General features: G+C 44.9%; 1 protein-coding gene and 1 pseudogene across 1 annotated transcript in view; both read right to left on the bottom strand.

Annotated features, from left to right (window-relative positions):
• The window catches only part of LOC141094652 (uncharacterized), an 803,576-nt gene that overhangs the window by 740,992 nt on the left and 38,659 nt on the right, over positions 1-23,925 (bottom strand). The gene's annotated exons all lie outside the window — the stretch shown is intronic.
• On the bottom strand, positions 11,022-11,233 carry LOC141094986 (U2 spliceosomal RNA; annotated as a pseudogene).

The following is a 23,925-nucleotide window of genomic DNA, read 5'->3' as shown; positions in this document are numbered from 1 at the left end:
ATCAGGTATCAGCGTACTCAGAACAAATTTCACAATAACTTTTCCAGTCCAATTTCTGTTTTACCCTTGGTAAAATAATAAAAATTGAACCAGAAATTTTTTTTGTGAAAAAAAGTGAAATGCTCATTTTTTTAAATATTCAAAAAATAACTGTGAAGCACCTGAAGGGTTAATAAACTTGGTGAATGTGGTTTTGAGCACCTTGAGGGGTGCAGTTTTTAGAATGGTGTCACTTTTGGGTATTTTCTATCATATAGACCCCTCAAAGTGGCTTCAAATGTGATGTGGTCCGTAAAATAAAATGGTGTTGTAAAAATGAGAAATCGCTGGTCAACTTTTAACCCTTATAACGTCCGAACAAAAAAAAATTTTGGTTCCAAAATTGTGCTGATGTATAGTAAACATGTGGAAAATGTTACTTAAGTTTTTTGTGTGCTGTATCTCTGTGATTTAAGGGCATAAAAATTCAAAGTTGGAAATTTTCAAAATTTTCGCCAAATATCCATTTTTTTCACAAATAAACGCAAGTTAAATGAATGAAATTTTACCACTAACATGAAGTACAATATGTCATGAGAAAACAGTGTCAGAATTACCGGAATCCATGGAAGCGTTTCAGAGTTATCTCATAAAGAGACAGTGGTCAGAATTATAAAAATTGGCCCGGTCATGAACGTGCAAACCACCCTTGGGGGTGAAGGAGTTAAAAAAACGTGAACATCTCTCATCATGTTCCATCTTATCAATCTTATCAATTTTTGCCCTAAAAATTATACTCCTCCCTTTCTCCAACAAAAAATCATTAATTTCTTTTTTGACCTGTAATATTTCCTCCTCTACCTCCAACCCTCCTTCCCTCAACTTACACAAAACACTCAAACGTGCATTCAACCTAACAAAGTTCTCTCTTTTAATCTTTACAAACTTGTACCCTAATTTTTTAAAGAAAGTTTTTTTGTCTCTTCACCCAGTCCCACCATTCACAAACATTCCTAAAACTACTTTTACACTTACACCACTCACTATATCATATTTCATACTCCTTTCTCACATCTTCATTCTCTAAGGCTAGTTTCACACTTGCTTTTTTTTGCAGCGCGTTTTTCCCGCAAAAAAAGCATTAAAAAAACGCATACAAATGCATACAAACGCTGCGTTTTTTTCAAGCATTTTTATGCGCATGCAGGAAAAAAACGCAGCGTTTTTGTGCGATTGTATGCGTTTTTTGTGCGTTTGCGTTTTTTTACAGACTTTGGAAAAACCCCAAAAAAAAGAAAAAACAACCATTCAACAACACACAAGACCAATGGGACTTCATTGTGGGTGTGGTATGTTAATATATAGACCCTGTCTACAGTATTCTTCACATTTGCTTGATTTTTCTCGTGACCATGGATCTGCGCTGGAAGAGTTTTCACTTCAACTTGGATTTGGACATCGCGATGGCTCAGGCGTATGCAGTTGCTTGCCATGAACAAAGGAAGAGAGAGAGGCAGCGAAGACGGCGGCGTATGTGGATACATCCGATTGTTGAACTCCGGGAGAGCCGTGGGGCATACCACACCCTCTACAGCGAGCTCCAGTCAAACCCGGAGAAATTTACAGATTATATCCGGATGTCCCACGAAAGTTTCATGGATTTGCTTGCTCATGTCCAACAATCCATCCGGAGACAGGACACACAGCTCCGTCGTGCGATTCCTCCTGAGGAACGGCTACTGGTGACATTACGGTATGTTTTAAAAACCAAGTGGTGCGGTCTGATGTTTTTTTTTTAAATTTAGTATTCAAAACCTTGGGTAATTAGTTTTCGTGAATGTACTAATATTTTATTTTATAGTTTTTTAAAATAATATACATAAATATTAATTTTACTTCTTTGTCTGTTCACAGATTCCTGGCGACTGGAGAAACCCTATCTTCACTACACTTCCAGTACCGTATTGGAATCTCTACCTTGTCTGGAATTGTTGCTGACACCTGCCGGGCTCTCTGGAATGTTCTTTGTCCAGAATTTATGCCCCTGCCCACCGCTGAAAAGTGGATGGAAATTGCTGACAAATTCTGGACAGTATGCAATTTTCCCAACTGTTTGGGAGCTGTTGATGGTAAACACATACGGATCATCAAACCCCAAAGAACGGGATCTGAGTACTATAATTACAAAAAGTACTTTTCAATAGTACTCATGGCGATTGCGGATGCCGGATGTATGTTTGTAGCAGTGGACATTGGAGCATTTGGCCGTGGTAATGACTCACAGGCTTTTAAAAACTCAGACATGGGCCGGAGGTTGCATGGCAACCAATTTAATTTCCCTATGCCACGGCCTCTTCCTCACACCGAAGCTCCGCCACTGCCCTTTGTAATGGTTGGCGATGAGGCTTTTCAAATGTGCGGAAACTTACTGAAACCCTACTCCAGCCGGGACTTGGGCCACACCAAAAAAATATTTAATTACAGGCTGACCAGGGCCAGAAGAACTGTCGAGTGTGCTTTTGGGATTCTTGTCTCCAGATGGTGAATTCTGGGCACGGCCATTAATCTTAAACTTGAAACAGTCGATGAGGTGGTGAAGGCCTGTGTGGTTCTACATAACTTTGTGATGGCTAAAGAGCACCCGACCTTTGAACTGGACGATGATGCTCCTAACCCATTGCCTGAATTCACTCAGCACACTCTCAGGTCATCCGTTGAAGTTGGCCAAATGAGGGACCAATTTGCAGCCTACTTTATTTCTGATGTAGGACGGGTGCACTGGCAAGATGAAATGGTGTAATATTTTTGTTTGTTTAAGGTAATAAAAAACCTTATTTGATACCATTACTGAATGCACTATATTTTTTAAACTCCAATTAAATAAAAATATATTGGAACGAGCAAAGCTGCAGGCCATGAATCAGGAAACCAATTTTTTTCAAGAGAAAATTGTGCAACTAGTTGAAAAAAAAGTATGTGATTTTCTCAAAACACAACCCTCAAAACCCAACCCCAATGAAAGTCCATGGGGAATACAAGTCAGCATTGAGTGGATGAATGTAATCTGCTCCATTCCAACTTACAAGTTATTACACTAGGCCTTGGAATGACTATACTAGGCCGTGGTATTTCAAATATGAGTATAGTAGGCCTTGGGCCTACTAGTATAGTCATATGTGAAATACCACGGCCTAGTATAGTCATACCAAGGCCTACTCGATTTTTGCCAACTAGGATCTTGTTTCACAAAAAACAAACTGGTGAAACTTGACAAGTTTCAACAGTTTGTTTTTCATGAAACCAGATTCTAGTTGGTAAAACTCGAGTTATTACACTAGGCCTTGTAATGACTACACTAGGCCGTGGTATTTCAAATATGAGTATAGTAGGCCTTGGGGCTAGTAGTATAGTAATATGTGAAATACCACGGCCTAGTATAGTCATACCAAGGCCTACTGTAATAACTCGATTTTTAACAACTAGCATCTTGTTTCACAAAAAACAAACTGGTGAAACAAGAAAGAAACTTATTTTTTAGACAAGTTTCAACAGTTTGTTTTTCATGAAACCAGATTCTAGTTGGTAAAACTAGAGTTATTACACTAGGCCTTGGAATGACTACACTAGGCCGTGGTATTTCAAATATGAGTATAGTAGGCCTTGGGGCTAGTAGTATAGTAATATGTGAAATACCACGGCCTAGTATAGTAATACCAAGGCCTACTCGATTTTTACCAACTAGGATCTTGTTTCACGAAAAACAAACTGGTGAAACTTAACAAGTTTCAACAGTTTGTTTTTCATGAAACCAGATTCTAGTTGGTAAAACTAGAGTTATTACACTAGGCCTTGGAATGACTACACTAGGCCGTGGTATTTCAAATATGAGTATAGTAGGCCTTGGGGCTAGTAGTATAGTAATATGTGAAATACCACGGCCTAGTATAGTCATACCAAGGCCTACTGTAATAACTCGATTTTTAACAACTAGCATCTTGTTTCACAAAAAACAAACTGGTGAAACTAGAAAGAAACTTATTTTTAAGACAAGTTTCAACAGTTTGTTTTTCATGAAACCAGATCCAAGTTGGTAAAACTCGAGTTATTACACTAGGCCTTGGTATGACTATACTAATCCGTGTTATTTCACATATGACTATACTAGGCCTTGGGTTGGTTTTTAACATGTATTTACCCATCAGTGTGTGTGAGCGGCGCAAACAACATTAATGAAACTTTGTAATGGTGAACCACAAATGTAAATTTATTTTTAATCACAAAAATAAACCAAAAAATTATTTTTTCCGGCGCTTGGGGGCAGATGGTTTCAATTTGGGGGTGTGCAGGGAATATGCAACACTTGCAGTTGAAGACGGTGATTGAGGGGAAGGGGCAACAAAACTTGTGGGGGAAGGTAGTCCAGTTAAGGGACTTAAACTAGGAACACTTGGAGGAGAGGAAATCTGTTCAGGTACATTAGTTGTAATGGCATGTCGCCGTAGGCTTGTGTGCCTGGACCGACTTTGACCCAATGCCCGCCTTGATAGATTTCGCCTTGAACTAGGGGCAAATATTGAATGTAGGTCCCCCGTCTGCTGGTGTGGCTGCTGCTGCTGCTGGTGTGGCTGCTGCTGCTGCTGAGGTGGCTGCTGCTGCTGCTGAGGTGGCTGCTGCTGCTGCTGAGGTGGCTGCTGCTGCTGCTGAGGTGGCTGCTGCTGAGGTGGCTGCTGCTGCTGCTGAGGTGGTTGCTGCTGCTGCTGAGGTGGCTGCTGCTGCTGCTGAGGTGGCTGCTGCTGCTGCTGAGGTGGCTGCTGCTGCTGCTGAGGTGGCTGCTGCTGCTGCTGAGGTGGCTGCTGCTGAGGTGGCTGCTGCTGCTGAGGTGGCTGCTGCTGCTGCTCTTCGTTGGCAGTGCTCGTCCTTGCAGGAGGACTGGTGGCGGCAGTGATGGTCCAGGTTTGCAGAGTGGTGGTGGCAGGGCTACTACATGTTGTAGTGGCAGGGCTGTTCCATGTTTGCCTAGTGGTGGCTGTGGTGGGAGTGGCGGTGGTGCTCCAGACAGGAGCAGCGCTTGCCATGGTGGTGTCGGTGAAGTGACCAGCTGCACTCAGACTTGTGGTGGTGTAACGGTGGGTGTCCTGGCTTTGAATAGAGGTGTCCGTGCAGTGGTATGCAGCACAAGTCGGTAGTGAGGTGAAGCGAGTCAATGGTGGCACAGGTGGAAATGACACCACTGACTGCTGACCGTACCGATTATGCTGCATAGCCTGCAAGAAAGCATTGTTGCAGGCCTGCAGCACATTCAGCTGTTGCTCAGGACTAAGGTGTTCCGCCATGCCCTTTTCAATCTTACTAAAAAAATGGTGTGCTGGTCTGTTGAGGTCGGCCTCCAGACGGTCAAGGCGCTGTTCTACAGAATTGAAGCGGTGTTCAAAGTGGTTAAAACCACGTTCCATGAGTGCAAAACCGCTTTCAACTCTGTCGGACAGTGACTTGAGGCTGGAATTAAAGGCCTCGCTCAAATGCATAAACTCGGGCAAGACATTCCGGTCCAAGGCCCTCTGCAGCTGGCGGGTAGTGCCCGCATAACCAGTGGCAGAGACCTGGGACAGGGGAACACCTGATGGCTCAGCTTCCTGGTCACCAGCTGTGTGTGTGGTTGACCTGCAAGGTGCTTCCTGGCTGTCGGATGGCTGGGACGGGTCAGAGGACGTCCGAGGAAGGACCGCTCCAGGGCCAGGTTGCAGGGTGCTGCTCCAGGTGCTGTGGAAGAAAGGAAAATCATTACTACCATGCCTTTACAAGAAGCATCAGCTGTGGATTAGAAAAACACAGATTAATAAAAATAAAAACCCAAAATTTATAATACTTACGATCTCGTGGCAAGGACCGGTCTTAGGAACTGCAACGCGTGATAGTGACGGTATCTAGTTCTGGTCCTTGACGCAGATCCACTGCGAACCTGGCCCTCAGCACGAACATCACTGTTGAAGCGGTCCTTGATCAAACGCCAACGTGTTCGGACTTTGTCCACTGTTGTTAAAAAAAAAAAACAGTGCCGTCAAGGACAACAGTCAATGCGGCACAATATAGCAATACAATACTCAAAGCAGTCACTGTAGACCCCGATGACACTGTTGGGTTTCATGCTAGAATACACCTAGCACGAAACCCAACAGTGCCGTCAAGGACAACAGTCACTGCGGCACAATGTAGCAATACAATACTCAAAGCAGTCACTGTAGACCCCGATGACACTGTTGGGTTTCCTGCTAGAATACACCTAGCACGAAACCCAACAGTGCCGTCAAGGACAACAGTCACTGCGGCACAATGTAGCAATACAATACTCAAAGCAGTCACTGTAGACCCCGATGACACTGTTGGGTTTCCTGCTAGAATACACCTAGCACGAAACCAAACAGTGCCGTCAAGGCCAACAGTCACTGCGGCACAATGTACCAATACAATACTCAAAGCAGTCACTGTAGACCCCGATGACACTGTTGGGTTTCCTGCTAGAATATGCCTAGCACGAAACCCAACAGTGCCGTCAAGGACAACAGTCACTGCGGCACAATACAGAGCAGGGAAATACTCACTAAACGCCTTTTTGGAGGATGCTGTGGCGCTGTCCCAGCCATCCATCAACGCTGCGGCCACCTCATTCCATAGCCGCCGGGTCACCACAATGTCCTTGTGCAGCCGGTCACGGCTGTCCCACAACGGCGAACGCTCCTGGACCAGGCTGATGAGCTGCTCATTATCCAGGTAGACGTCTTCATCCCGTTGTGGAACCTAGACAAAACACATTCATTAGAATAATCAAATTTAAATTGAATAAAAAGTTACAAAAAAGAAACATAAAAAAGAGTAAAAATAGAAGATAAAAAATAAAGAACATTACAAATCATTTGATACATACATTCCGTATCACCACCGGGACTTGGCTTCGCTGCTCCTGCTCTTCGCCCTCACTAGTCCCGTCCGCAGAAGATGATGATGACGATGTCTTAAAAAAGTTGAAAAAAACGTAAGAGATTTGGAGAAGCTGCAGATATACTTACCAGATGCACGAAAATAATCACCTCATGGTCTGCTTGTGCCAATTCCTGCCGCGATGGGGAATACTCGGATTCTGAAGACATACTGCATGTAAAAATAATAAAAATCATTAGTACATACATAATTTAAAAGGACAGGCATATAATGTAATATACTCACATTCTTCGCTGATAGAAGATGGGTTCCTTGTTGACTGTCTGCTCTCCAATCTGTCAGTGTAGTAGTGGCAGAGTTTTGGCAGGCACCTCCTTTATATAGTGTTTTTTTTTTTTTACTTTAGAAGATTATAACTAGTACAACAAGTGGACACCACCAAAAAAACGCAGCGCTAAAAAAACGCTTACATGCGCATGCCAGTGCGCACGTATGCGCATCCATAGGCTATAATGGCCATTTTTAGCGCAAAACGTGCGCATACGTGCGCATGCGCTTTTTTGCAGGGCCAAAAAATGCAACATGCTGCGTCTGGAAAATACAAACGCACACCCCAAAAAAACGCAGCGCATGAAAATCGCATACGTGCGCATGCCAGCGCGCAGGTATGCGCACCCATGTTAAATATAGGGGAAAAAACGCATGCGCACGTATGCGTTTTTTTCCAGCTCAAAAAAACGCAAATGTGAAACCAGCCTAATTCCAGCAAGGCTTTTCCTGACACATCCAGATTCACTTTCCCCACATCACAATTCATATCCCCCACAATCACCACAGGCATCCTTCCTGGAACAAAAAGCTTAATTTTTTCAAATAAACTTTTACGTTCATTTTTATCAACTGGCGCATAAATATTTATAGCACAAAACTTTACATTCCTATACTCAAAATTAGCCAAAATACACCTTCCCACCTCTATCACCAGATAATCACTCAAAACCACCTCCCTCCCTTTAACCAAAATTCCTACCCCATCATTCTTATTACATGCACTCCCTGACCACACAGATGCACCATAAGACCATTCATCCCCTTTCACACCATCCACTACCCCACATTCTTGTAGACAAAAAATAGATGCATTTTGCATAGCCAAAAACTCAAAAATCGCCGCTCTTCTAACTTTACTTTTAAAAACTCTAACATTCTGTGAAATTATACTAAAACCCATACTAAAAAGAACCACTCTTCAACAACCACTCAAAGCAATAGCCTTTGGCCTAAACCAAAGCTCTCAGGAAGAACATAACTCTTTAGTGTGCCACATGGCGACACTTCATCCAGCATCACCATAACCCTCCTCCACCATCTGAACTGAAACGCCGGTATCCGACCCACTGATCTCACCACCTTCACTCCTCTTTCTCGCAGGGCCAATCTTTCTCTGAGGTGCACTGCCCTCTAACTCACTGTCCCCATCATCCTCCCGCCGACTCTTCTTTGCACCTCTATCTTCATCTGAGCTGAAGTCCACAATGTTCTCAGGATCAGACAGATGCTCAGGGCTATCAGCATTAGAAATATGCGCATCACTCTCCGTGGCATCCATAGCCTCACTGAAGGCCATCATATCAGGCAGCTCCGACTGCACCTCTGCCGCTGCCTTCCAAAACTCCTTCTCTTCCCTCCTCCACTCCTTTTCCTTCTTCTTTTTCCTTTTTTACTTCCTCTTTTTCCCCCACCAGATAACAGGGCCTCAGGTTAACACTCTCTGGCTCTTTAGGGGGAGTGGCCCTGCTTGCACTCCGCCTCCTCCCCTCTGCCTCCTCCCTCTCCATTCTTGCAAGTTCCTTCACCACCTTCGCCCTTTCCCTTCTTGCCAACTCCTCCTCCTTCTGTTCCTTGTCAGTCTGCCAGGGTGTACGCCGGGTGCAGTCTTTGTACACATGCTCACTGCTACCACATACGTCACAGGTCTTAGGCGCTGGACACTGACCGGCTACATGACCCTCCTGCTTACAATTTCGGCAGCACTGCCCCTTCTTGCACACCGCCTGCACATGTCCAAAAGAGAAACATTTCCTACAAAACAGGGGCTGCCCAGGGTAGGTGAGAAACCCTCTGTGTCCAGCAACAGAAAAATTTGCTGGAGGGTGTCTGAATCCCCCCACACAGTCAGGGTCCTTTCTCAGCTTTACCCGGAATTTGTACTTGCAATTGAAAATTCCAAGTATATTAACTTGCCTCTCTCCCTTTCGCACATACTCACAATACTGGGAGAGGAAACTTTCCAGCAAAGCAGGGTCTGTAAAAGGGTTATATACAGTCACAATTATGTCCTTCTCCTGTAGCCCAAACAAAGGTTCCCAACGTACTCCTTGCAGGCAGGGGTCATCAGCATGGCTCCGGAACCACTCAAAGACGTTCAGGCATACATTCAGATCCATAAAAGTCACATCGTAATTACCTTGGAAAGGAAATTCGTTGCAGCTGAAGATGTCAGCACGTCTTGCTCCAGCTTTCCCTTCAATGAGATCTCTGATGACAAAGACCACGGTGTTCTTATTTCCGTCATTGGGATCCACAGACACACGGATTGTGTTCTTCATGAAAGCCATCTTGAAACTGTCGGTACAGAATACCACAGAAATAAATAGAAAAGCAGCACAAAGGTCATCACCACGGGCACGGCCTTTAGCCGGGGGATCGCAGCCCGATGCAAGGGGACTAAGCCAACTCCCTAATAGCAGCAGGGGGGTGAAGTCCCACCAGAGGTGAGACGATCCCCCCAGGCCAAGGAGCCGGGTACCCCAAGCACCTCTCAGCCAAGACCAAGGCAGCAACAGTTAAGTCACTACACTTGATCTTAGCCAAAAGGCCGAGAAGCGATAACCAGAAATGGTTTGCCGCTTGCAAGGCCACAGGGCTTAAGACAGGCACCCTTTGTGGAGAATGACACAGACACCACCCTGAGGAAGACATTCAAACCAAGTCTGGGCGCATAACAAAAGCGCAGGCGGCTGATTTTTTTTTTTTTTTTTTCTTCCCAGGATTCCACTCCACGCGCTTTAATTTGCATAGGCCAACCCCTTTTTTGTTAGGCCACCCTCCCCTCACAGTCAAACGCGCTTCAGTACTAGGAAAGAGGCCAGAGGAGCACTGCTCCTACACCGCCCCCTCTACTACCCTCCCTAAATGAAAGGTCTTGCTTTAACTCTCCTGGTGCCAGATATTGTAACCAGGAGGCGAGCATGGCCCACCTGTCTGCTGAGGCTCACTCAGCAGACTGAAGCTGACTACTACTGCGCAGCTGCTACAGACAGTGGGCTGCCCATTGTGACACGTGGTCCCATTGTGACACGTGGTCCCATTGTGACACGTGGTCGAACACATCCAAGCATTGTGTGCTATGAATGGCATGATTCCTATCACAGTGTTCCATGGATGGAACACATCCTATTTACTGCAGGCAAGCAGCGCACCTAGCTGCTGCTGCTGCTGCTGCTACTACAAGCCACTAGAATACCGTCCGTCTGTCAGACAGGTGGACGTAGGCCGAACATTCAAATAACTCGACAGATAAATCGTTGCTTTTCCATTTAATTCATATATGAATTAATTCAAAATTGAACAGTAAATTTCAAAGTTGGAAGGCCACAAGAGGGGGACAATGTTTCAAAAATGAAGCGACATATCATTGCATGAGGGATGTGGTAGGAATTGAATGCTTGAATTAAGACTGGGGAAGTACTGAGGCGAAGGGGCTGCAGGCCTTGTAGCAGGTGGGTGTGCAGAAATGTAGCTATCCAAAGCCAAACACTTGTCACACCTATACCTACAAAGCAGCAAAGGCCAAGATAGATCGTTATTTTACAGACACATTGAATACAGTGCAATGCCTCCCATATAGCGGTGAATAAGAGTAGTAGTAGTAGAAGAGTTGGTCAAGTTAAGTCAAGGCTAAGGAATTGGAAATGTGCAACTTGGACCAAGAAAAACTAATTGCAGAGCAGCGACATTTGAAAAAAGCATTCAAATCATGCTTTGAAAACACTACTTGATTATCCCGATTTCAATTCAATCTGTCTTTGGAAACCGCTTAAGAGAGTGAGTGCACCATTCCCAGAGAAACTGCCATACTGGGCTGATACGTGGAGTGAAGTGAGCAAGCTCTTTTTCCATCTCCCTGTTCTAAAAATCCATTTAATATATGGTCCCCAGATAGGGGACGTATCAGACATTAAACTGATAAGAACAGATTTTTTTTTTTTTTTTTTTTACCATGTCAGATCAGTTGTAATTTCCACCATCAAGTTAGCTACTTAAAGCTCTTTCCGGTATGTAACCTCTCATCATATCATGGCGTTTTATATAAAAAGTTTTTTAATTTTAACCTCAGGTTAAAAAGATTGAATTGAAACCAAACAATACACACATAGTTAACAATTTAAGCTAAAGGAAAAAAAACATGTTAAACCATTTATCTATACCTTACCAAAAACCTCTATTTATCTATACTTTACCAGGAATCTCCATTTCTTAAACTTCCATACCCCTTCCGCATCGATGGCACCACGTTTCTTGTCCCATAGGTAGATGACATACATACGAGACAAAATCAGTTTTAAAACTTCATTAACTGTCATCTTTTTCCTTTTAAAAACTAGCAGATTCCTTGCGTCCCATAGGCTTTCCATTACACACACAGTCAATAACCATAACACTCTATCTTTCAAGTTATTACATGCTCCCATTCCAAACATTGCAACCTTCCAATTGACAAAAGTCACACCTGCTAATCCATTACACAGCGTGCTCATTCCTCTCCACACATCATAAGCAAATTCACAATCCCACAGCATATGTCTGACAATCTCTCTTGAACCACATCCATCTCTTGGACACACATCAGTCTTAATCAGATCTCTCCTCTTCTGCACATCCCTTACAGGTAGTATGTCATGCAGAACCATCCATGCAATATCTTTCTGTCTATTGGACATACCGTATATACTCGAGTATAAGTCGATCCGAGTATAAGTCGACCCCCCTAATTTTGCCTCAAAAACCTGGGAAAACTTATTGACTCGAGTATAAGTCTAGGGTGGGAATTGCCGAAGATCTGGTAAATTTCAAAAATAAAAATAGATAAGAATAAAAGTAAAATTAAGTGAGACATCAGTAGGTTAAATCTTTTTGAATATTTATTTAAAAGAAAAACATTAAACAAGCCCTCTAAGTTGAAAAGAGGGTCAACAAAACCAATAGGGCAACAACAATGACTTTAAAAGTACAAAAACCTCAGCTCAATGTAAAACACAAGAGTTAAAATCCTTCAAAGTCACTGGATTCCTCATCATCTGTATGTCCAAACAGAGCTTCAGCTTCAGCTGGTTATCAGCATAGACATTGTCGTCATCATCACTGAGTTGGTCATCACCGTCACTGCTGGCGTCTTCATACAAATCGCTGTCTTCACTGCCATCCATAGCATTACTAATGCCACATTTCTTGAAGGCGCGTTGCACCATGTCCTCTGGAATCTCTTCCCATGCATCACGAACCCACTTTGCTATTAATTCTATGTCCGGCTTCATCAGATTTCCAAGTTTTGTCAGTCGGGCTTGACCAGATGACATCCATTCATGCCACATCCTCCGCACACGGTCTTTGAAAGGTTTATTTAAACACACATCTAGGGGCTGCAATACAGATGTAAGTCCACCTGGAATAACCGCCAAAGTAACTTGAGAAGACTTTGCCAATTTTTTGATGTCATCACATGTGTGGGCTCTGAACATATCCCAAACTAGCAATGATGGTTTTTTCTTTAAGGCTGTTCCTGGTCGTCCATTCCAAATTTCTTCCAGCCATTTTTTTGTTCCATCTTCATCCATCCAGCCTTTAATATGAGCGCGCACTGTAATTCGTGGTGGGAATTGGACCTTTTTAGGCAGGGTCTTTCTTTTAAAAATAATGACAGGCCGCAGCTTTGTTCCATTAGCCAAACATGAAAGAACGACTGTGAAATGATTTTTTTCATTTCCTGTGGTTCTGAGTAGAATAGTTTTTTCTCCCATATTTGCCACAGTTCTGTTGCTGGGAAGATCAAAAGTCATAGGTGTTTCATCCATATTTCCAATATCTCCCAGGTCATAGTTATGGATCCTTCTTTGTTTTATGATGAATGAATGGAATGACATCACTTTTTCATCAAGGTCTTTTGGCAACTTCTGTGAAATCTTTGTTCTTTGTCGCAAACATAGGCCAAATCTATTCATGAAACGGGTACACCATCCTGCTGATGCAACAAATTTTTCAATTCCTGGTGCTTTCAATTGATCTTCTTTAGCCATTTGAAGGGCACGTAAGCGAATTCCCATGCGTGTTACGCAGTAGCCATTTTGACGACACTCCACAACCCATTTATGCAATTCAGTCTCTAGAGCCTCATATGACACCTTCAAACCACGTTGTGCTTTTTTTGCCTTTGGAGTCTTTTCCAAGTCTGCTTTCATTTTCCGCCAATCCCTCACTAGTTTTTCGTTAACACAAAATTCCCTACTTGCAATACTGTTATTGCTTTCTTCTGCTCTTGACACAACCTTAAGTTTGAAACCAGCTTCGTACGACCTGCGTTTTTGCTTTGGTCCGGGATTTGAAGTACTGGGATCCATTTCTAACTGGATAAAAAAAAACGCTCCGTCCAAATACTGTAATGCTGCACAACATACCGTATGCCCCATAAATGCTGCACATGAATAATGGTGGCCCAAATATTGAAATGCTGCACAACTTATGCCCCATAAATGCTGCACATGAATAATGGTGGCCCAAATATTGAAATGCTGCACAACTTATGCACCATAAATGCTGCACATGAATAATGGTGGCCCATATATTGAAATGCTGCACAACTTATGCCCCATAAATGCTGCACATGAATAATGGTGGCCCAAATATTGAAATGCTGCACAACTTATGCCCCATAAATGCTGCACATGAATAATGGTGGCCCAAATATTGAAATGCTGCACAACTTATGCCCCATAAATGCTGCACATGAATAATGGTGGCCCAAATATTGAAATGCTGCACAACTTATGCCCCATAAATGCTGCACATGAATAATGGTGGCCCAAATATTGAAATGCTGCACAACTTATGCCCCATAAATGCTGCACATGAATAATGGTGGCCCAAATATTGAAATGCTGCACAACTTATGCCCCATAAATGCTGCACATGAATAATGGTGGCCCAAATATTGAAATGCTGCACAACTTATGCCCCATAAATGCTGCACATAAATAATGGTGGCCCAAATATTGAAATGCTGCACAACTTATGCCCCATAAATGCTGCACATGAATAATGGTGGCCCAAATATTGAAATGCTGCACAACTTATGCCCCATAAATGCTGCACATAAATAATGGTGGCCCAAATATTGAAATGCTGCACAACTTATGCCCCATAAATGCTGCACATGAATAATGGTGGCCCAAATATTGAAATGCTGCACAACTTATGCCCCATAAATGATGCACATGAATAATGGTGGCCCAAATATTGAAATGCTGCACAACTTATGCCCCATAAATGCTGCATTACCGGCTCTTCAGTCCCTCTGCGCCGGCTCTTCAGTGACTCAGAGGGCGCGTACTATCCACGTCATCGCGCCCCCTGTACGTCACTGCCAGAAGACGCGCCGGGAGAGAGCGGCTTGAAACAACGCCGCCGCAGCCGCCACGGCCCTATCATCACCCGCCGCCGCCGGGACACTGACAGGCTGCAGGGGACCGCAGACAAGTACCGGGGAACGCGGAGACGACGGGGACCAGGTAAGTTTGAACCGTGACCCGAATATAAGTCAAGGGGGGTGTTTTTCAGCCCAAAAAGGGGGCTGAAAAACTCGACTTATATTCGAGTATATACGGTACCTTGCGTTCCCAACTTTTTCCACATATTTGGCACATCCTCCCCTCTCAAGCCATCGATATTACACACCATCTCTCTATGTCTCACCATTTTAATGATCTTTTTCTTGTTTACAAAGTCAATCATACTCTGATCCATCAGATCGTACTTCCTAATGACTTTCTCAACTCTTTCATACCACAGCGGGCACCTGAAAGCAACAGGTACTGTAGCATCTCTTTTGATCCAATTCAACTTGTAAAACATCCAACCAGCGGAGTATCTTACCATACAAGCACATTTGTTCCCCTTACCCATACAAATCACCAGCATTTTGATATAACTTACCCCTAGAAAAAAATCAATATTTGGAAAATCTAAACCACCATTCACACACATCTTATACACATGCTCTCTTTTTAACTTCTCCATTCGACTCCCCCAGAGGAAAGTAAAAATAATTTTTTCAGTTTTTTTAATTTTTCTAGAAGCCGAGGGGTACACATTGGCAACAAAAAGCAAAATCGGAAGCACCACTGCTTTGATAATCAAAATCTTCCCTGTCAATGTCAGCTCCCTCAACTTCCAGAAATTTAATTTTTGTGCTATTCTCTTTCCGCAGTCGTCCCAACTTTTATTCCCCTTTAAGTTGTCATTGAATTTAATTCCCAGTACCTTAATAGCTCCATCTTCACATTTTACCTCATCCAATTTAATGCTGTTATCACCAAAGCATTTAAAGGAGCATTTAGCCCAATTTATTTTAAAGGCTGAGGCCCTGGAAAACATATTCAATAAGTACTTTGCCCTATTCATTGCAGCCATATTTTCACTCACAATGACCACATCGTCCATATATCCCAATATTCTCAGATCTTTCCCACCACTTCCAGGAATCATAACACCTTTCATAAACTTGTCACTCCTTATCATGCACAAAAGAACCTCAATCACACTTATAAATAAAATGGGTGACATAGGACACCCTTGTCTCACACCAGACGTTACCTTAACCTTATTACTCAAAAATCCATTCACCAGAATTTCACTTGACACATTCCAATACAGGCTTCTCACACAACTCACAAAATTCCTAGAAAAACCCATTTTCGCTAAGACATTAAATATAAAGAAGTGCGACACCCTATCAAATGCTTTTTCAAAATCCACAGAAAAAAACATACATTTCAGCTTGCGGCCCAAACAATCACCAATCACATCCCTTAACAACACTAAATTTTCATTCATCGTTCTTCCAGGTATTGCACACACCTGATCCTCACCAATTACTTTCCCAATCATATCTCTCATCCTGTTTGCTAACAACTTACTGAAAACCTTATAATCAGCATTCAGAAGGGTTATCGGCCTCCAATTTCCCAAGTCCTTCCGGTCTCCCTTCTTGTGAATCAATACAACCACTCCTTCTCTCATTGATTCACTCAGTACATTGTTATCAAACATATACTTACATACTTCCAACAAATCATTTCCCATAATATCTGTCATGGTATGCCTAGGTTACTTTAGGCAAAAACCCCGGACCCCTGCGATGTCCCTCAGACTAGGGGAACCCTGTCTGTCCCTCTACCCAGGGTTTACACTGAAGGTGTGCCTGCCTGAGCCTCCACCCTGTCCCTGTCTCCTGTCCAGCCCTAAGCTGAACCCACCACCCTCCACCCAGTGAGGGGACCAGACACCAGACCCCACAAATACGTATGGACAGGGGTAAAAGAAACACCACACAGTTAATACACAAGGGAATACAATAATGTGCAAGGGCAACCAAATATATATATAACAGATTGGAGAAAGAACCACTGAGGGATATACTGCACCAGATATCAGACGCTCCAACACCACCACTGCTGACCGGTATTGCTAGCACTAGGCTAAAGCTATAGTCGGCGACGCCCATAGTCAGGACGAACTATTTAAAGACCAAGGGCGTGGCCCAGCCCTCAGCCAGCATGACAACCTGGTTAACCCTATCCCGACTGGAACAGAATACCCAACAGGGTATTACCGCTGTCTGCCGGACACCCTGGTGTGAACAGTGTCCGACATGACAGTACCCCGCCTTCTACGAGGGACCTCCGGAACCTCACCATGTCGAGGACCTGGCTTGTCCGGATGGCGACGATGGAACATAGTAACCAGTCGATCAGCATGAATGTCAGAGGCCGGCACCCATGTCCTCTCCTCAGGACCATAGCCACGCCAGTGGACCAGGTACTGTAGAGTGCGACGCACAACCCTAGAGTCCACCACTTTGGACACCTCAAATTCCAACGCGCCATCCACCAAGATGGGAGGTGATGGCCCGGGGGAACCATCCACCAAACCCACGACCTTCTTTAGCAATGCTTTGTGAAATACATTATGAATCTTATACACAGCCGGCAACTCCAAACGAAATGCCACGGGGTTGATCACTGCGGAGATTCTAAATGGGCCAATGAACCTGGGACCCAACTTAAGTGACGGTATCTTGAGCTTAATGTTCCTAGTAGATAACCACACCCAATCACCCACACACAGGTCCGGACCTGGCACACGTCTGCAGTCAGCCACCCGTTTGTACCTGGAACCCACCTTCAACAAGCGCTGCTTGACTGTCCTCCAAACAGACGACAATTGAGCTCCCAACTGGTCCTCCTCAGGGACGCCAACTGAGCACCCCTGACGCAAGGTGCAAAATTGAGGATGTTGACCATACACACAAAAAAAAGGAGATTCCCCAGACGATTCCTGGCAATGGTTGTTTATTGCGAATTCTGCCAGAGGAAGAAATGCTGACCACTCTTCCTGATTGTCGGAAATAAAGCAGCGCAAGTATTGCTCCAGGTTTTGGTTCATCCGCTCAGTCTGTCCATTCGACTGAGGGTGGAAAGCCGATGAATGAGATAATTTGATTCCAAGGCGAGAACAAAAAGCTCTCCAAAACTTTGCCACAAACTGCGTACCTCGATCAGACACAATGTCAGACGGGACACCATGAAGTCTGACCACCTCGCGAATAAATATCTGAGCAAGAGTCTTAGCATTGGGCAAAGACGGTAAAGCAACGAAATGTGACATTTTGGAGAACCTATCAACAATTACCAAAATGACCGAGTTCCCTGCCGAGGCGGGCAAGTCAGTAATAAAATCCATGGAAATCTCAGTCCATGGCTTACTGGGCACCCCGAGAGGCTGCAAGCTACCCGCGGGACGGGAACGAGGAGTCTTGGCCCGTGCGCACGTGGTACAGGCAGCCACATATGAGGCCACATCCTGCCGGATTTTAGGCCACCAAAAACGACGCGATACCAGTACCAGAGTGCTCTTAACCCCTGGATGACCTGCCAGTACCGTGTCGTGATGTTCGCCCAACACTCTAGAGCGTAGATGTAGCGGCACAAAAGATTTATTAGCAGGCAACCCCGGCGGTACCACCTCCTGAGCCTCCGCAATCTCTGCCTCAATCTCTGTCGTGATGGCAGATACCACCACACCCTTTTGGAGAATAGGCACCGGCTCTTCACATAACTCTCCACCAGGAAAACACCTGGATAAAGCGTCTGCCTTAACATTCTTCGACCCAGGTTGATAGGTAACAATGAAGTTGAACCGGGTGAAGAATAATGCCCAGCGAGCCTGTCTGGAGGACAGGCGCTTAGCAGATTCTAAATAAAGCAAATTCTTATGGTCGGTTATCACAGTAATCTGATGAACAGCCCCCTCCAAGAAGTGTCGCCACTCCTCAAATGCCAATTTGATGGCCAATAGTTCCCTGTTGCCAATATCATAATTACGCTCCGCAGGCGACAGCTTCTTGGAGAAGAAGGCACACGGATGCAACTTGGCCCAAGAAGGGCCCTGAGACAGTACAGCCCCCACTCCAACCTCCGACGCATCCACCTCCATGACAAACTGTAAGGAGACATCGGGCTGCACCAGAATGGGCGCTGAGGCAAAACTATTCTTGAGGAATTCAAACGCCTGTACCGCAGGCTCAGACCAGTCAGAAAAGTCGGTACCCTTCTTAGTCATGTCAGTCAGTGGTTTGGCAATCATAGAGAAGTTCTTAATAAATTTCCTATAGTAATTGGAGAAGCCAAGAAATCGCTGAAGCGCCTTAAGATTATCAGGCCGATCCCAATGTAGTACCGCCTGCACCTTTGCGGTGTCCATCTTAAAACCTGAGGCGGAGATTATATAACCCAAGAACGGTAGCTCCTGTACGAAAAACACACATTTTTCAAGCTTGACATAGAGCCTGTTCTCTCTGAGCAACTGCAGAACCTGTCTAACATGCTCTATATGTGTATCATGGTCGCGAGAGAAAATGAGGATGTCGTCAAGATAAATTATAACGAACCTCCCCAACAACTGAGAGAAGACATCATTAATGAAGTGTTGAAAGACCGCCGGTGCCATAGTCAACCCAAACGGCATTACCAAACTCTCAAAGTGACCCTCAGGGGTATTGAACGCTGTCTTCCACTTATCCCCCTGACGGACTCTTATAAGATTGTACGCCCCCCTGAGGTCCAGTTTGGAGAACCACCTGGCACCAACCACTTGGTTGAATAAATCGGGTATAAGTGGCATAGGGTAAGGATCACGGACCGTAATCTGGTTGAGTTCTCTGAAATCCAGACACGGGCGTAAACCGCCATCCTTCTTTTTAACAAAGAAGAAGCCAGCAGCCAGAGGAGAAGAGGAAGGTCTAATATGACCCTTGCTTAGGCTATCCGCAATGTATTCCTTGAGAGCTAGCCTCTCGGGACCTGAGATATTAAACATTCTAGCTTTAGGTAACTTGGCCCCTGGTTTCAACCTAATAGCACAGTCATAGGGGCGATGCGGTGGTAGTTCCGAACAACCCTTCTCAGAAAATACATCCGCATAATCCAGCAACGGCTCCGGGATACTGGGGGTCAAAGTGGAAATACATGTAGCCAGGCACCTCTCCTGACACTCCCTGCTCCACTGAATTATGTCCTGGGTCTTCCAATCAATAACAGGATTATGCATTGACAACCATGGAAAGCCCAGAACCATCTGAGCCGGTAAGTTACTAAGCACCTTACAGGTTACCCGCTCTGAGTGTAATACTCTGATGTGGAGTTGTATATCCAACACACACTCTGTGATCTCCCCTTGAGACAACGGGGAAGCATTGATGGTAACCACCCGGAAGGGGTTCGGCAATTTCTCCACCGGAAATCCCGCTGTATGCGCGAACCTCTCATCAATGAGATTGGCAGCTGAGCCACTATCAATAAATACTGTAATAGAGAGCATTTGCCCCCCAAGTACCACCCTAGCAGGGAGCATACACTGGGAAACCATGACGGAGGATACACAAAGGCTCAGACTAGACTCCTCCAAACCCTCTGAGCCTATCAGTTTTCCGCCGGCGCGCCCTTCTTAGGTACCAGGGGGCAAGCGTTAATAAAATGTCCTCCTTTGCCACAAAAAAAAGAGCCCCTGCCTTCTGTGCCAAGGACGTTTAGGCTTGTTACTCGGTGACTGTGCTATACCAGCGATCTGCATGGGTTCCATGGATTCACCCGCGGCAACCTCACCGACCACTCCCCCACCTCCCGGAGGCAACGAAACCAGCGCCCCCTGACGGAGACGTCGGTCTATGCGTACTACAAGTGCCATCGCAGCCTCCAGAGAGGCGGGAGTCTCGTACATCAGGAGAGTCTGTTTAACCCTTCCAGAAACCCCATGCAAAAATTGACTTCTAAGCGCAGGGTCATTCCACTGCGTGTCCATCGCCCAGAGCCGGAATTCCGTGCAGTAATCCTCAGCTGGTCGATCACCCTGTAGCAGTGAGCGTATCTTAGACTCTGCTAAGTTTAATCTATCCGGATCGTCATAGATCAAACCCAGAGCAGAGAAAAAAAAATCTACAGATTCAAATGCCGGTGAGTCTGAAGGGAGTGAAAAGGCCCAGGCCTGTGGGTCACCACTCAGCAAAGAAATCACCAAGCCCACGCGTTGAGCCTCATTACCTGAGGAATGTGGACGCATACGGAAATACAATTTGCATGATTCACGAAACACCGTGAACTTACCACGATCACCAGCAAATCGTTCAGGAAGGGGAAACTTGGGCTCAGCTGCCCTGGCTGCAGCCTCAGCAGGTACTGCAGGAGCTGACAGGCCTTGTTGCTGGACCGCCCCCCTGAGTTCAGTGACCTGTATGGATAGAGCCTCCAGCTGCTTGGTTAGGGAAAGTATAGGATCCATAGTAAGTAACCCCTATATTCCCTATCTATACCTTTTTTTTTTTTTTTTTCTCTCACTTTATTATTTGGGCCGACTATAATGTCATGGTATGCCTAGGTTACTTTAGGCAAAAACCCCGGACCCCTGCGATGTCCCTCAGACTAGGGGAACCCTGTCTGTCCCTCTACCCAGGGTTTACACTGAAGGTGTGCCTGCCTGAGCCTCCACCCTGTCCCTGTCTCCTGTCCAGCCCTAAGCTGAACCCACCACCCTCCACCCAGTGAGGGGACCAGACACCAGACCCCACAAATACGTATGGACAGGGGTAAAAGAAACACCACACAGTTAATACACAAGGGAATACAATAATGTGCAAGGGCAACCAAATATATATATAACAGATTGGAGAAAGAACCACTGAGGGATATACTGCACCAGATATCAGACGCTCCAACACCACCACTGCTGACCGGTATTGCTAGCACTAGGCTAAAGCTATAGTCGGCGACGCCCATAGTCAGGACGAACTATTTAAAGACCAAGGGCGTGGCCCAGCCCTCAGCCAGCATGACAACCTGGTTAACCCTATCCCGACTGGAACAGAATACCCAACAGGGTATTACCGCTGTCTGCCGGACACCCTGGTGTGAACAGTGTCCGACATGACAATATCCCACTCTTTCACATACAGCTCTATAGGCAACCCGTCGTTCCCAGGCGTTTTATTCTTATCTGCAGACATTACAACCTTCTTCACTTCATCCAACACAATTCCATCATCCATCAAATCACTCTCATCCTCAGTTAGCCGTCCTTCCAATTTACCCAACATTTCAGCCATCAAACCTTCATCCATCCATTTGGCCCCATACAACTCCTTATAAAACAATTCAACCTCGTTCATCACATCCTCCCCATACACACACACACCATTCCCATTCATCACCTCCTCCATATCAACTTTCTTACCAAAAGTTTTTTTGAAGAAAAACCTAGTACACTTCTCATTCTTTTCCAAATGCTCAATCTTAGACCTATATATCATCTCCTTACCTTTCTCATTCATAAACTTCTTAATCTCATTCTTGACCTGACACATCAAATCATCCACCTCAACTCCAATCATACTCAGTTTTTTCAGCCACTCTAATCTCATACCCAATTCGTTAAATTTTTCTCTATTATACACACCTTTTTTCCTTCCCCACTTCTTAAAGAAAAAACCTATTTCCTTCTTCATCCAGTCCCACCATTCCAACACATTCACAAAATCTCTTCCTATGTTTCCACTTCCCATACATCCGTCTAAAGGCTATCATGATTCGGTCATCATCTAACAGACGTACATTTAGCTTCCATACACCACGACCATGCGCAAAAGACACCTTACCTTCCAAACGCGCACGCAAAATAACATGGTCAGAAAAAGGAACCTCTTCCTGTTGAAAATGCTTACAGACAATGTTAGTTGACAACAAAACACGGTCAATTCTCGATTCAATGCCCCCCCTATCAGCTTTGCAAGTGACGGGAGGAGGTTTCCCCAAGAAAAACTCTGCATCAACAAACGAAAAATCCTCAAACAGACCCCTCAACTTTTTCCCAGTGACATCCACATGCACACCTTCAGTGACACAATTAAAATCACCAACAAAGACAACAGGTATTCTCCCATGCAGAAAAAAAGACAATTTCTCAAAGTTCCAATCGCTCTTCTTTATCAACCGAAGCATACACATTCACAATCTTAACCCTCCACCCTCTACAAGTAATATCACACATAACACACCTTCCTGGCTCTATAACTGTATAACATTCAATTTTAATATTTTTATTAGCAATTAAAATTCCAACACCACTATTTTTATTAATAACTGAACCAGACCAAATACATTGGCCATGTGGCCACACACTGTCATCCAGGGAGTCAGAAATTCCACATTCCTGAATGCAGTAAACATCGTCCTTAAGGGTTCCCAAATAATCTAAAATAAAGGCCCTCCTTTGTGCCGACTTTGAGTCGCACGTTCAGTGACGATATTGCCAACTGAGCAGGTTGGGAACCCATCGCTCCAGGTTTTTAGGAAGATCACGACCACAGCCCCATCTGGTCTTCAGCCTTTCCCGTCTTGAGGGGTAACACCGGATGTGCAGACGGTGTACCCCAAGTCTTCCCCTAAAAAACGGACACCTTGGGGTTCTGAGACTGTTGGGTAGCTTCTTGTGGGGCTGCGGCTGCCAACGCTGGTACAGGATGATGAGGGGCTCAGTTTCACCAGTTGGACAATTGTGTCATCTGCAGATTCTTCCTCACTCTGGTCAAAGTCACCCTGACCACCTTCATCTTCAGACTCCAAGGAGTCTTCACTCCATTCCATCTTGGGGGTTTTAGACAGGCTGGCTGACTCCCCTTCTTCCCCTTGCAATGTGACTGTCATGTCAGGGATATCTTCTGTCACCTCTTCCTTATTGTCATCCACATTCTCCTGGTCTTCAGACAGCTGCTGCAGCACTTCAAAGCTGGGCTTCTTTCTTGCACTAGATCTTGTGCTTCTGCTCATCCCAGAAGTCTTCGCTTCCTGCTTTGCATAGTCCTGCCTTTTTTCCTTTCCATGTACTTTCTGCACAGAGCTGTCTGCTCTTCCTGGTCTGCCTCTGCACTGTAGTCCAGGTGGAGTCCTCAGTGTCTGTGACCTCTTCCTGAACTCTCCTCTCAGAGCTTGCCTCGCTCCTGCTAGCAGCCCCCACCTTTTTTCCAGTGGAAACTTCTCTCTGCTCGGCTGCAGGCTTGTGTGTAATCACAGGCAATGACTCAGCACTTCTCTCCTCAGCAGACACACTGCTCCTGCCAGGGGCCCCCAC

Source organism: Dendrobates tinctorius, unplaced genomic scaffold, assembly GCF_039654945.1.
Source record: "Dendrobates tinctorius isolate UK_male_01 unplaced genomic scaffold, ASM3965494v1 ptg000065l, whole genome shotgun sequence".
Lineage (NCBI taxonomy): Eukaryota > Metazoa > Chordata > Amphibia > Anura > Dendrobatidae > Dendrobates > Dendrobates tinctorius.
This window is presented reverse-complemented; position numbering and strand designations above follow the sequence as displayed.